We start from the raw sequence: 13,910 nt of genomic DNA, 5'->3' as shown, positions 1-13,910 counted from the left end.
ATTTTGGTTACATGTTCAAAGTAAATCACTCAAGATCGATCTATTTTAAAAAAATATAAATCTCGTATAAGCAGAGCAGCAAATAGCGTCTGTAAAGTAGTTGATGCTTTCTGAACAATAATTATTTTTTTAAAAGAAATAATTTTGTTTAATTAAAAGAAGTAAATTCCTTTTTTTAGATATTTAATATAAATAGATTCACTGAAACTAAATACATGACAATACTTTAAACTTTATTAATTATTTTAATAATTTTAAATTATTTAAATAAAATCATTTATTTAAATTATATTAATTATCTAATATTTTTATATTATTGATTATTTAAATTTAATTAAAAATATTAAATTTTAATTAAAAAAATATGTATTTAGTTAGTAAAAATTCATTTGATTTTGATTTTTAAAATGAAAAAAACAGAGAAAAATACATGGAAAATTTATTGAAAATTTAATTATACTAAGAAATTATTTTATTGCTTTTACATAATGTTTGTATTTTTTATTTAATTTTTTGTGCTAAATAAGTATTATGAAAAAAATAAACATGTGAGTTTTGCTAAATTTCTTCCACTACAAAATTATATGGCATTTTTCTTAATTTTTAAAATTTTCACTGAAATTGCATGTGACATTTTTTTTATATTTACTTTACAAATTGATGTCAAATAATTTTTTTAGGTACTAACTAAATATTTTAATATTTTCAATTAAAATTTCACATTTTATGAAATATATTCAAATAATTAATAATAGAAAACATTAGATAAGTAATACAATTTAATAATTAATTTAGTTTAAATAAAAAACTAAATTCAGTGTAAAAATATTTAATATTAATAAAATTATCTTTGAAATTATACAGTGTTATCTTTAATAATTAGTTTTTAAAAATATAAAAAAATAAGCTGAAAATATCATCTACTGACACATATATATTTTTTTATATATATAGGCTAATGACGCATGTTAGTCATCATAATTATAATATATAGATGATTATTTTATATTTCATTTGTCCATATTGGAAAACAAGTCTTGTTAGTACACTTCAATGAAAGAAAGGTACAAAATATGTTGGTAGAGATGATAACGGGTAAATGTGAGGACATATAAAATTTGCATATAACGAGTAAGATATTTACTCATTACATAAATATGAGTATGAGTATGAATAAATATTTATAAATTTTAATGGAAATGAGTACAGATATAAGTATCTAAATACCCATCTCACCTTATATATATATATATATATATATATATATATATATATATTAATTGTGTTATTTATATAAATTTTGATTTATGTTTGATTTTTGTTCTACAACTATGTATTAAAATTTTATATTATATTACTTATGTGAAGTTATATAATATTAATATAAAAATATATTCAATAATAAAGTAAACTAAAAAATTTATTTTGGTTCATATTTTTAAAAGAAAACTTTATTTACTATTTTATATCATTTAGTTAGACTAATATAATTTAATTATTATATAATTGATATAAGATTGACTTTTTTAAAAAAAAATTATTTAGATATGACACACATATAAAATATTTTTCACACAAACATTTTTATTAATAAAATCATATTGATATTTTAAATCATAAAGTGAATGATAAATAATAAACATATTATAAATATTTTATAAAATTTACAATCACTTACTATCAACATAAGCTTATTATTTATTGATAATATTTAAATTTTATTTTTTATATTTTAATTTAAAATAATATTTTTCTATGCAACATGTGCATTATAAACACTACTATAATCTATTGAATCTAAATAATATTATTATTACTATTTATTTATATTTAAATAAGTTTTTGAAAAGATATAAAATATAAAAAATATTATTAAATCTTATTTGTTAATTTTTTCTTTGGATAAAAAAGTATATTTTTTATTATAAAATTTTATTGTGACTATTTATCTTTTATTCAAATTCTTTCATTTAAAATTTATATACATTATAAATATTTAATTCATGAAAATAATTTTTTAAAATTTATATTTTTGACAAAATAGTTTTGTGTAGTACATGAGTTAAAATACTAGTATTAATATATATGTGTGTGTATTATTAATTATATTATATTATTTTAATTAAATCCATTATTTTTCTTATAATTTCAATTTAAAAGTTTTAAAAAATACGTTATGTGTCAACTTCTTATTGTTGTTTAATTCTTGAACTTCTCTGCCCTACTCTACTTTCATTCTTAATGTTTGCCTCATTCAAACTTATTGCAGCAAATATGAATCATTATTCATTAGAGCTAGTTGTTTAATGTCTCTGCAAGAGGTAAGTGATCCCACACGAGAGACCATCCAATATGCAGATCTATCTCGTTGTCGCTTTGTTATTGTCGTTCGGTCAGATCTCACACAAGATAAGTCATCCTTGATAAATAACTTGATTGTTTAATTTCGCTTATGGTTTCTAAAAATTTTAGTTTAGAAAATTATTGTATTAAGATACATTTAACACTTGTAATCTTTGACTATTTGTTTTTTTTTTTATCTATGATGGTACCTTGTTCGACAATTGCGTATTAAATTTTTGTATTATTATAATACTTATGTGAAGTTATATAAGCATATTTTTCTTTATAAATATCATTTTTTATCAAACAAGTACAGATAATGGGTACGAGTATGAGTATGCAAGTACTCAGAGAGTACAAGTACGAGAATTAATGTTCATACTCACATATGTAGGAGCCTAACTACGTGTATTATTTTAAAATGCGGGTATGGGAATGAGTACTATAATATCCTATCCATTACCATTCCTACATGTGGACACCAATAAGATCCAAAAAGACTGTCTAGTGCAAAAACAAAAACTATCCAATTAGACCTCCAAAAATAAAACAAAACAAGGGGTTGGTGGATTTGATTAGATTAAATTTGAAGTAAAAAGATATTAAGTTTAATTATAAAATTATATAATGTTTTAGTTTAAATTAATTAGAAAAATTTGAAAGCTAATTCGATCTAATCATAGAAAATTATTTTAAATTGACTTAGATAGTTCATTTTTTATAATTTTATTTTTAATTAAGTTTGATATTACCAATAAATTATTTTATTATTTTTATATAATTTTTAATTTAAAATAATTTTTTATGTATAAAGTTTATAGAAAAAAGTTATGATACATACTAATAATTTTTAAATTAATATAAAATAAAATTATAACACATAAAAATAATCAAATGAATCCTTAAAGTACAACTCGAAAGAAAAAAAATAAATATTGAAATTTAAAAAATACGATATTGTGTGATATATATATATATATGTAAAGTAATGTTATAAATTAAATTAACAATGTTACAATAACAATCAATAGTATTTGAAAAAAATATTAACTTTTAAATCCATCTACGTTTCTTTACATATAACTAAACATGGTTTGGGTTTCTAAAAATGATATGCAATTGAGGTAAAAAATAAAATGTAAGGTAGATAAACAGTGATACAAAGTTAAGAAATAGTTTATTTTTAACTTTTAAAATTTTTTCTCAATACTCGTATAAGAAATGATAAAACAATTTTTTATTCTTTCTATTTATTATATACATTTTCAAAATAAAAAATAGAAAAACATTGACAGATTTATACCATAAATGAAAATGAAAAAAAAAAAAAAAACTTTGTGAAATCAATTAGTGCGCAAAACAAAATAACAACTTAAACGAGAAATGTTATTTGTATAATTAAATTGTAAAATTGTTGTAATCTACAAATTAGAGAACGATTAAAGGGATTATTAATGTGTGATAAACTTGAATACCGATTTTATTACGTAAATTTTTAAGATAAATTTTTAATTTAAATTAAAAAATAACATTAATAATACTTCTAAGTTTTCTTCCGATACGAAATCATGCCTCAACTTGTGCACTTTAATTTTACTTATTTTGGTCGGAGAAATTCATTAAAAACACTACATCCCTCTTGTTTTCATTCTACAATAATAGCAAATACCTTAAAGTAACGATAGGTTAAAAAAAATGCCAAAAAAAAAAAAAAAAACAGTCCCACAACAAGCAAGCCCACCCATGATATTGAGACCCGACCCAAGCTATGCCACAAGCACAAGGTGTGATAAGAGTTTTATGTTGTTGTAATTGTGCAAATAACTCTCTGTTTTTCTTTAACTTTGATTTATAAATATTTCATTTGTGTCATCACCCTTAATATATGTTTCGTTTCTTTTAATTTAATTTCTTTTTAACATCACATCATTCATCGTAGTTATTATTTCTCTTTTCTTTTAATATTATATATCTTTGTGGATGTAAATGCTTTTTAGATGTTTACCAAACATTTCCTCTTTTCTTTGCTTAAAGTTAAGTAGTCCCAATGTTTAATGTTGAGTAGTATAATAGGATAAATATTTATAGAAAAATCCCAAAACTGAAGCCAGGGAATGCTTTGATTTAGGAGTCTATGTATACAATAAAAGTGTGTAAACTTGAGTATGTTAGTTGTTGTCCTTGGATAGGATCTCCCCTTTTTGTCCTTACTAAGCAGGGAGAGGCAATCCATAATTGGGACGTGCTTAATAGTCTAAGGATCATGCTCAACCATCTATCTTTTGATAATTATGGTAGTATCACAATTTTGACTTAGTAAATATTGATGAATACATGCAAATTAAAATTTTTCATTTTAATTTGATAGAATAATTTTAAAAGTGAAATAATCTTATTTAATTTGAATTGATAGAATTTTCTATTTTTTAAAATACATTTTTTATATTTAAAATATAATTTTAAATAATTTTTTTAAATTATTCTCTAAAAAGATGTTTATTTATTTATTTATTTTATAAAATTATTATAGGAACATCAACAAATATTTGTAAAGTTACAATAGAAATATAAAAATAATAATAAAAAACAAGTTAGTTAAATTTGTTAAGTCATTTATTAATTACTTCTTATTCACCACCATATTCTTTCCATGTCAAACCAATTCCTTTAAAAGATTTTAAATACTGTGTTGTAATACTCAAGGTACAACCCTCTTATCCTGCAAGTTTTAGGAGATAAAAAGAGTACAATTTAGTTAAATTAGGTAATATGGTTGATAAATTTGTTATTGGTCAATCACATGTTAATTGTTTATTGTAAAATTTTCTATCTAAATATAAGATTGTATTTCCATAATAGTACCCATGAATATCTTTTTGTATTACATAATATATTCTCTCTTAATTCTTCTTTTGCTATAGTGCAAAAACTATAATAATATAAATTTTACTAACTGTTGTCAGTTGTCACCCAAACAATTACAAATATATTTTTTTAAATGTATTCTCTCTTGTAACTTCTACTTTTGTAATCTTGATTTTAAAATATTTACAAATGCATCTTTAGTTAAAAAGAAATAAAATAAATATTAACACTTTAAACTTATAAATTAAATATAAAGGTAAAAGAAAGACATGACACTTAAGTGTATGAATTTATGATAATATATAAGTAAAATTTTCAGGAAAATAAATAAATATAATATTCATCTATAATTAAAAATAACACAATTATTTTTTATGCATTCGTGACAGATTTCTATCAATTTATATTGAGGTATATATTTATTTCTAAATTTATTTTTTCATTCTAGAAAATAATGGAAATATCTAAGCTCAATTTAGAAAAAGAGAATTGAACTTGAAATTAAAATTAAAATTGAAATATTACCAAAATGTATTTAAGTTGTGAAGTGTTAACACGTGGTTTAGCATCAAGCATGCTTGTTTTTCAAAAGAAAGACTGATTTTTATAAATTTATCATTAACAACATTGGAAACATAATAAGAAATATTATATTTACGCTAAGTTCTTTAAAAGGGTGCGAAAACTCATATATAATTAATATTTGTAATTTTTTTATATAGTTTTGTGTAATGAGAACTTTGATTCTCTCTCTTTGCATCATTAAGGTCGGTGAAGATTCTAACTTTGAGGAATCAAGTTCTAGATTCATCAAATTCTAACAAAGTTCTCTTATTTCTCTTTGATATTTTTTTTTATGATTTTCTTTTCTTCTATGATGTATAATTAGATTTGTATGTTAGATCGAACTTCTTGTAAATTGAAATCTTACATTTTAATTAAAGTTTGTTTCTTTTAATTAAGTGTTTTTTTTTTCTTAATACTTCTATGGATTGATGTTAGATCCATTTTTACAATTGTAAAATTGGTTAATAGATTGAATCTTAGAGTCATTTATAATGATTGTTAATATCTTAAGAATAAGAATTAATGATTATGCGATACTATAATAATTAAGAGAACAGTGAGAATTAGGATTCTTGAACCCAAGTGAATTTGACATTTAATTGAATGTTAGAACTTGAGTTCAAAGAAGATTTGATTGCTTAAAGTGATGTTGGGAGAATTATAACTTAACTTTTCTAAACTCTTGAAGGTTTCTTTTTTATATCAATTAACTTTATTTTTGTTACTTTGTGTATGATGTAATAAACATATTCATCAATTCAAGAATAAGTTACAGTGATAATTTTGTAAGTTGATAATTAAATTTATTCTTCATGAAAATAATACTTGTACTTTCATTTTATTATTTGACAACACAAGTCGATATACTTACTATTGATTTTGTCTATCAGAATATAAATAATAAATGAGAGTATTTTAATCATGAGACTGTAATATACTAGATTAATAAAATTTTCTTAACTTTCATATTATCATATTTGGTAGATTATCTTCTGCCAATAATAAAAATAATAGTAGTTGCTCCCATTCAATAAAGAAAACAAAATAACATAAAATAAACAATAACATTATTATCTTCTAATGTTGATAAAATCTTATATAAGATGAAAATCTTATATAATAACTAAGAATCTAATATATTTTAGATAGAATTTTTCTAAGATTATATTTCATAACAATTAGTATTTATTTATAATTTATTCTTCAAGATTTTTGGATGATTTTATAATTTTTTTTATTTCCTTAGAAACAAGACTTCTCTACTTTCTTTATTTTATAAAAGGTGAAATCTATGATTCCTAAATAAGTGAGAGGGTTTGGTATCCTTTCTTACATATAAAATAATCCTAACCGTTAATTTTATATGGATAGATAATTAAGTTAGTAGCTTAATTAAAAAAAACATTAATATCCTCTCATCTTTAAAATATTGAAGAAATTACAACTGTCAATCTCAAGAGAATATAAAATACCATATTAAATTTATGGGTATCACAACAAACACCTTTTTCAAAACACATATAAATAAGCTTTTATACATGGGTTAAATAATCTAATCTCACTTGTTCATAATCTTATATACATAAGAATCACTTTTCTCACTTAAGCATTGAAGTTTCTGTTTAGCTACATCTATCCATCATTCACCTCCATTCTAGATAAGTTATAACAGCAAAATCATAATATAGGAGTGTGAAATTCACTGAATAAATGATTTGATGACCATACGAAGATTTCAATAAAAAAGATTAAAATTTCAATGACCATACCAATTAAATTTCCAAGCAACATTTTATTATTATGCAACAAACATTCATAAACAACAATACCAAAATATAACTTATTACCGTGGAAGAAATTCACTAAGAGACATCTCATTGATGGACAATGTTTTAGAACTATTGATAGATTGACTAAAACCTGATTCTTGTGCAATAGTTGTTGAATTCATTTTTTCTTGTAAGAAAAATGCAGGTTCTTCTGGGGTTGGCAATTCAATTGAGTAATTGTTGAGATACGAAACAATTGTTGTTATCGTTGGTCTAACATTTGGATATTGTTGAACACATAATAAACCAATTTGAATGCACTTGATAACTTCAATTTCAGAAAAGCTTCCTTCGATCCAATATGCTTAATGGTGATTGATGTGTCCATTGTCTCCAAACCTGTAGTAATTGTCAAATTAAGCATCATAATTGCTATAATGAAAAGAAACAATTTGTTAAAGGTTTATACTCACATAACTTAAGAGCGTATCACCAATGCGTTGTAATTCATAAGAATTAACATTCTTTCTTCCTGTGATAATTTCTAAAATCATGACTCCAAAACTAAAAACATCTGATTTTTCTGAGAATTGTCCAAGCATTGCATATTCTGGAGACATATAACCTCTATAAAATAAAATTAAACATATATCAATTAGCTAACAGATACAATATGAAGAAGTAGCAAATGAAAACATAGGAAGAATATTAAAACTTACAATGTTCCAACAATTCTGTTTGTACTTCCTCGATTTTGATTTATTTCAACAATTCTAGCAAGACCAAAGTCTGAGATCTTTGGAGTCATATTTTCATCTAATAAAATGTTACTAGGTTTAAGATCACGGTGTATAACTTTGAGTCGAGAATGTTCATGTAAATAAAGAATTCCTTGAGCAATTCCTTTTATAATATTGTAACGCTCAAACCAACTTAATATCTTTTGTCGTTTCAAATCTACAAAATTGTTGAAGTAAGAAATGTATGAGAAATACACATTTGATAACTATTTAGTCAAATTGACTCAAGCTTAAAGAATGCACGCGTGCAAGTGTGCACACATAGGGAATGTACGTATAGTAAGAAGACTTCTTTTTAATGTAAGAGTGGGAGATATAAATCTTAAGCATACAATTACATATATGATTAAGATTAGAAGCCATTTAATGAACACATGACCATTTTAAAATGTGACGTGATTAAGATATTTTAATCTTAATCATATATTTATGGTTAAATCTAATACTTAAGACTTATTCCTCTTACTCTCATAAAAAGACCTCTTATTTGATACATTCCCTCTCACATAAATGCTAACTATTTAAGGAGTTTAAGGTGAAAAATGTCTAACCAAATAAGAAGTAATCAAGGCTCTTGTTCGGCACATATTCATAGATAAGTATTTTTTCTTGTTCATCTAGGCAAAAACCAATGAAGGCGACTAGATTTCTATGTTGAAGCTTAGCAATCAATAAAGTTTCATTTTTGAACTCAGTTACACCTTGATTAGAGGTTCTTGAGAGTCTTTTTACTGCTATTTCTCGTCCATCAAGAAGAACACCCTACAAATCAAAATATTAATACATTATAAACTAAGAACAATATATATATATATATATATATATATATATATATATATATATATATATATATATATATATATATATATAACAATAACACATTGTTAATAACCTTGTAAACTTCTCCAAATCCACCTTTCCCTACGTAATTCTCATCTGAAAAATTATTTGTTGCTGCTTCAATTGTAGCCAAATCAAATTGCAGTGGCTCTAAGGTAGCACTTTCATGACCGACTAAATCAAATATAATGAAGCTGTTAATCTAAATTCTTAAACTTCTAATATATTTTATTTAAAATATTTATTTACTTAAAAAATTATAACACGTACAATTTTCTCTGAGAATAGTTTTAAAACTCTTTCTTATTTTTCTCTTTAGCAAATAATAGCCAATAGAGAAAAGCATCACCAGAATAACCACGGACACAGTAATTATCAAGATAATTGTTCGTGACTTGCTATTTCCTTTTCCTGCAAATAAAATAAAATAAAATTATATATCTCACATAGAGTTGTATTATATTTCCTTAGTTTCTTTTTATTTGTCATTGTTTTTAAAAATGATTTTTATTTGTTACTTTAGAAGATCAAGTATTATTTTTTTTTATCATACCCTTACTCTTTAAAAACTATCAATAAATAGAAAAATTAATTAAAAAAAATAAACTTAAACAATAATTTTTATCTAAACTAGAATATTAATTAATCTTAAGCATATAATTTTCTTAATATTGAGAAGGGAAGATGATAATGAGTTTAATTATATAAATAATTTTAAAATTAATTTTTTAATTTTTTTTAAAAAATATCACTTGAAAAACTAATATTTTTTAAAAAAAATAAAATCTTATTTATGAAATAGTATAAAATAGTGAGAGAGAAAAAATTTCTCAAAATGGGAGAACTCAAAAAATAAACTTTTAGAGAGTTTTAAAAAACTCTTAAAATATTTCTTTACTAATTAAGTAATTCTCAAATATGATTAAACACTTTTTAATTCTTTCCCTCCCTTCTTAAACGTAACTCTCAAACATAGCCTTAATTTCTATAAAAAGTTCAGAGATATTTTTTCCTATTGTAATTTAATAAAATATTGATATGTGACAACTTTTTAATAAATTAAATTATCAGATTAAAAATAAAAATTTATAAAAACATAAAAATAAAAATTATTGAGAAGTAAAATATAAATAATTGTTAAAATAAAAAATAAAAAATGTATTTAAATCATATTTCTAAAAGTTACGTCATTTAAACTTCTAAGAATTTATATTATATAAAACATTATATAAATCATATATATATATATTTTATACAGATATACATTAGAAAACGCATAGGGACATCCCAACACGCCTCTTGAATCACCGTTCCTAGAATCAGGAACTGTGATCGTATGCCGTCAGAGAACATCTGCACAACATGTAATTTTAGTATGGTATATAAGTTTTAAACTGTATATACGATATATATATATTGCTTAAATATATATTTAGTTATTATAATTTAGTTATTTAAATTTTTTAGTTTAAATTTTATGTTTTAAAAATTATTAATTTTAGTCTATTTAGTTGATATGATTAAAATAATTAACGTTTAACAGTATATTAGTAAATTAAATCAGCGATGGAAACTAAAAAAAATTTAAAAAATACGGAATAAAATAAAGAAAGATTATTTTAAAAAAATTAATATAAATAATTCTTTAAAATACGAGGAAAAATATTCAAGTATATATTTTTACTTAAAATAAAGACAAAATAGTTAGATGAATCGTCTATACAGTTTCTATCCAAATTGCAAGTATTCTTGAGGGAGACATCACCTGATGAAGGAGGACTACTTGGCATGATAGCTTCATCAACATCCTTGTAAAATTGGTCCAATTCAAACCTGAGATTGCAACTCGGATATAGAACTCTTCCACCAACACTTCCCAAATTAGACCATGGAATTGATGTTCCTATCAAATATCCCAAACAACCCTTGCAGTCATCACTTGACAAATCTTGGGTACATTGAGCAAGAGTATAAAGGGTTTGCAATTCATTCAGTTTTAATGATTTTGTGCCATATCTTTTACCAATATCCCCTGCCTCAATTGCCACTTTTGATAATGTATTGGATATTGCATAAGTGAAGAAGCTTTGCTCATCCTGGTTGGGGTTGGAGTCATTGGTTACATTTACCTCCGAAAATATAGGACTTCTCTCCACTTTGGAGAAGAAATTCCAATATGAAAAGCGAAGCAAGCAGTGACTGTACCAAATTATAGCCTCTTGGGAAGAGCTACACTCTAAAGTTATTCTTTGGGTAGCATTCTGAATGCATTGTGCACAAAGTTGAGAGGAAAGGTCACCCCTACACATGTAGAGGCCAAACACTCTGTCAGCCACATCAGCCTTATGAAAATTCTTGCTACTTTTGGTTGCATTGGAAGACAGGTAAGAGAGAAGAGTGGGGAGGAGCATTTGGAAAGTGCTATTATTGACAGTGAAGGCTTTGTTTCTTGAGCAATTGTGAGAAAGATACAAAGGGTCATCTGAGAATTTTGAATCTGCATGGGAAGATTTTGTTGCAAGAACTAGCTTTGGTGATGATTGGGTTGAGAGATAAAAAGGGTACAATTCATACCTAACATTACAACTAGGGTATAGAACTCTGCCTCCTATCCTTCCTTCACAACATGATGGAAGTTCCTCTATCACTCCATTGAGACATGTTTTACATTCACTAGGTGATAAATCTGGAGTACATTGAGCAAGACAATAAAGGGTTTGAAATCTAGACACGTTTGCTTCCCTTGTGGCAAACTTTTTGTCACCAATGGGAGAATCAGATGCTTCATTTGCAGTTTGATTCATAGTAAAATATAATAAATGCATGAAGCTTTGTGGGTTTGAGACATTGGCAGTGTTCAACAAGGAAAAGCTAGGCGTAGTGGCCACATTGGAAAAGAAAGAGGTTGTGGAATACCAAACCATGCACTCATCGTACCAAAACACAGCTTCTTTGGACAAGGAGCATTCTGAGGATAGTCTTTGGGATGCATTTACCACACATTGTTGACAAAGCTGAGAGGGTATGTCACCCCTACACATGAACATGCCATAGATTGAATCATAGGGGTTTTCACCAGTGAATGTGGTGTTGTAGAATTGGGTGTCACCTGTAGCATTAGATGATAGGGAAGAAAGAAGGGTTTTGAGGTTTAATTGGAATGAAGAATTGGCTGTGGTTCTGTTGCTAGAGCAATATTGGTACAGATAAAATGGGTCATCTTGAGCCTCAATTGTTGCAAAATTTAGGAATATAAGAAGGATAAAGAATGAGAAAATCTTACAAGGAGTCATGGATTTGCTGCAGAGGCTGGTTACCTTTTGAGCACTGCTAGGGATGGATGGCTATCAGTGTTGTATGTAATCATTTCCACAAACAGTTCCCATATTTAAACCCTTAAAAATTGCCATAGGCTCATGTTGGGGAAGTTTTCGTAGAAATATACGGATAAATAAATAATTTTGTCATAAATTAAAATTTATTTTTTTATTTTTTAAAATTAATTGACATCTTCATAACATACAATATAAAAGGTAATTTTAATTTATGAAAAAAATATTTTATTTTATCTTTTTGCCCTTTTAGTACAAATGTTTCTGTAAAAACATTCAAATAACTATTGTATGACATATATTAAAAGTAGACTTTTAAATAGAAAGGAAATTGAGGTCTTCCACTAAGACAAAATTCTAAAGTCGTGTGTGTTACGGCGTGTAGGGTGCAGCTTTCTTTCCTGAAGCTTTTAGATGAATTTGGTTTCGGTTTTCGATTGCACAAATCCATGCGATCAAGTCAAGTCAATGATAAAGTAAGTCAAGCAAAAGTAAATAAATAGTAAGGTCTAGATAAACATAGAAAAAAAACAGTTAAGGTCCTTGGATTTCAAGGAATGTTTTTTGTTTTTGTTTTTGTTTTTATTTTTATTTTTATTTTTAATCATAAAAATGTTATTTTATTCATATTTTATATTAGTGATGCTATGATATCGTAATCTTAATTTTGGAAGGATATATATTTTTTCTAAATTAATAATTATAACTTTTCTAATATTTTAAAGATTAAAAAATATTTATATTTTTTAAATAAAATATTAAATTTCATTATTTATTAATTTAAAATTAGTAGTGATAATTATTTAATAAAAAATATCAAATGTTTCGTTAATTTATAAAAAATACCATAGAGATTATATTTTTTTATTTATATTTAAAAATTTGCGTAAATAAAAATTTATTTTAACTAGCTTTTGTATAAACCTTTAAAAAAAATAAATTAAGTAAATATAAAATTATACGTGACTAATTTTTTTTTATTAATTTTTATAAAAAACGAATTGTACCATAATTTCTCTCTCTCGCATTGTGATCATACGCAATGAATTATTTGATTGAACAGCAATCATGCAAGAGAGTCAACGATAAGGTAAGTCAAGAAAACTTAGGCAAGTAAATGATAAGTCAAGATAAACAGTAAAGGAAAAGTTAAGGCCGTCGATTTTAAGAAACTTTTTTGTTTTTTTAATCATAAAAAAATTATATTGTTCATTGTTTATATTTTATATATTTTCTTTAAAGATTTGTATAAATAAAATGTTATTTTAACTAATTTTTGGGTAAATCTTTAAAAATAACATAAATTGATATTTTATTATTATAAAATAAAAATAAAAATAATAAAACAATTTCTAAAACGACACACCTAAATTTGGGGTGCAAATAAAAGAAAT

The 13,910-nt window shown here is 24.1% G+C and overlaps 1 pseudogene; it reads right to left on the bottom strand.

Annotated features, from left to right (window-relative positions):
• Positions 1-7,618: 7,618 nt before the first annotated feature.
• On the bottom strand, positions 7,619-12,477 carry LOC113866691 (annotated as a pseudogene).
• Positions 12,478-13,910: the final 1,433 nt, after the last annotated feature.

This window comes from Abrus precatorius, unplaced genomic scaffold, assembly GCF_003935025.1.
Source record: "Abrus precatorius isolate BTA unplaced genomic scaffold, Abrus_2018 Scaffold5, whole genome shotgun sequence".
Classification (NCBI taxonomy): domain Eukaryota; kingdom Viridiplantae; phylum Streptophyta; class Magnoliopsida; order Fabales; family Fabaceae; genus Abrus; species Abrus precatorius.
The sequence above is the reverse complement of the archived record's forward strand: the minus strand, read 5'-3'. Positions and strand labels throughout refer to the sequence as shown.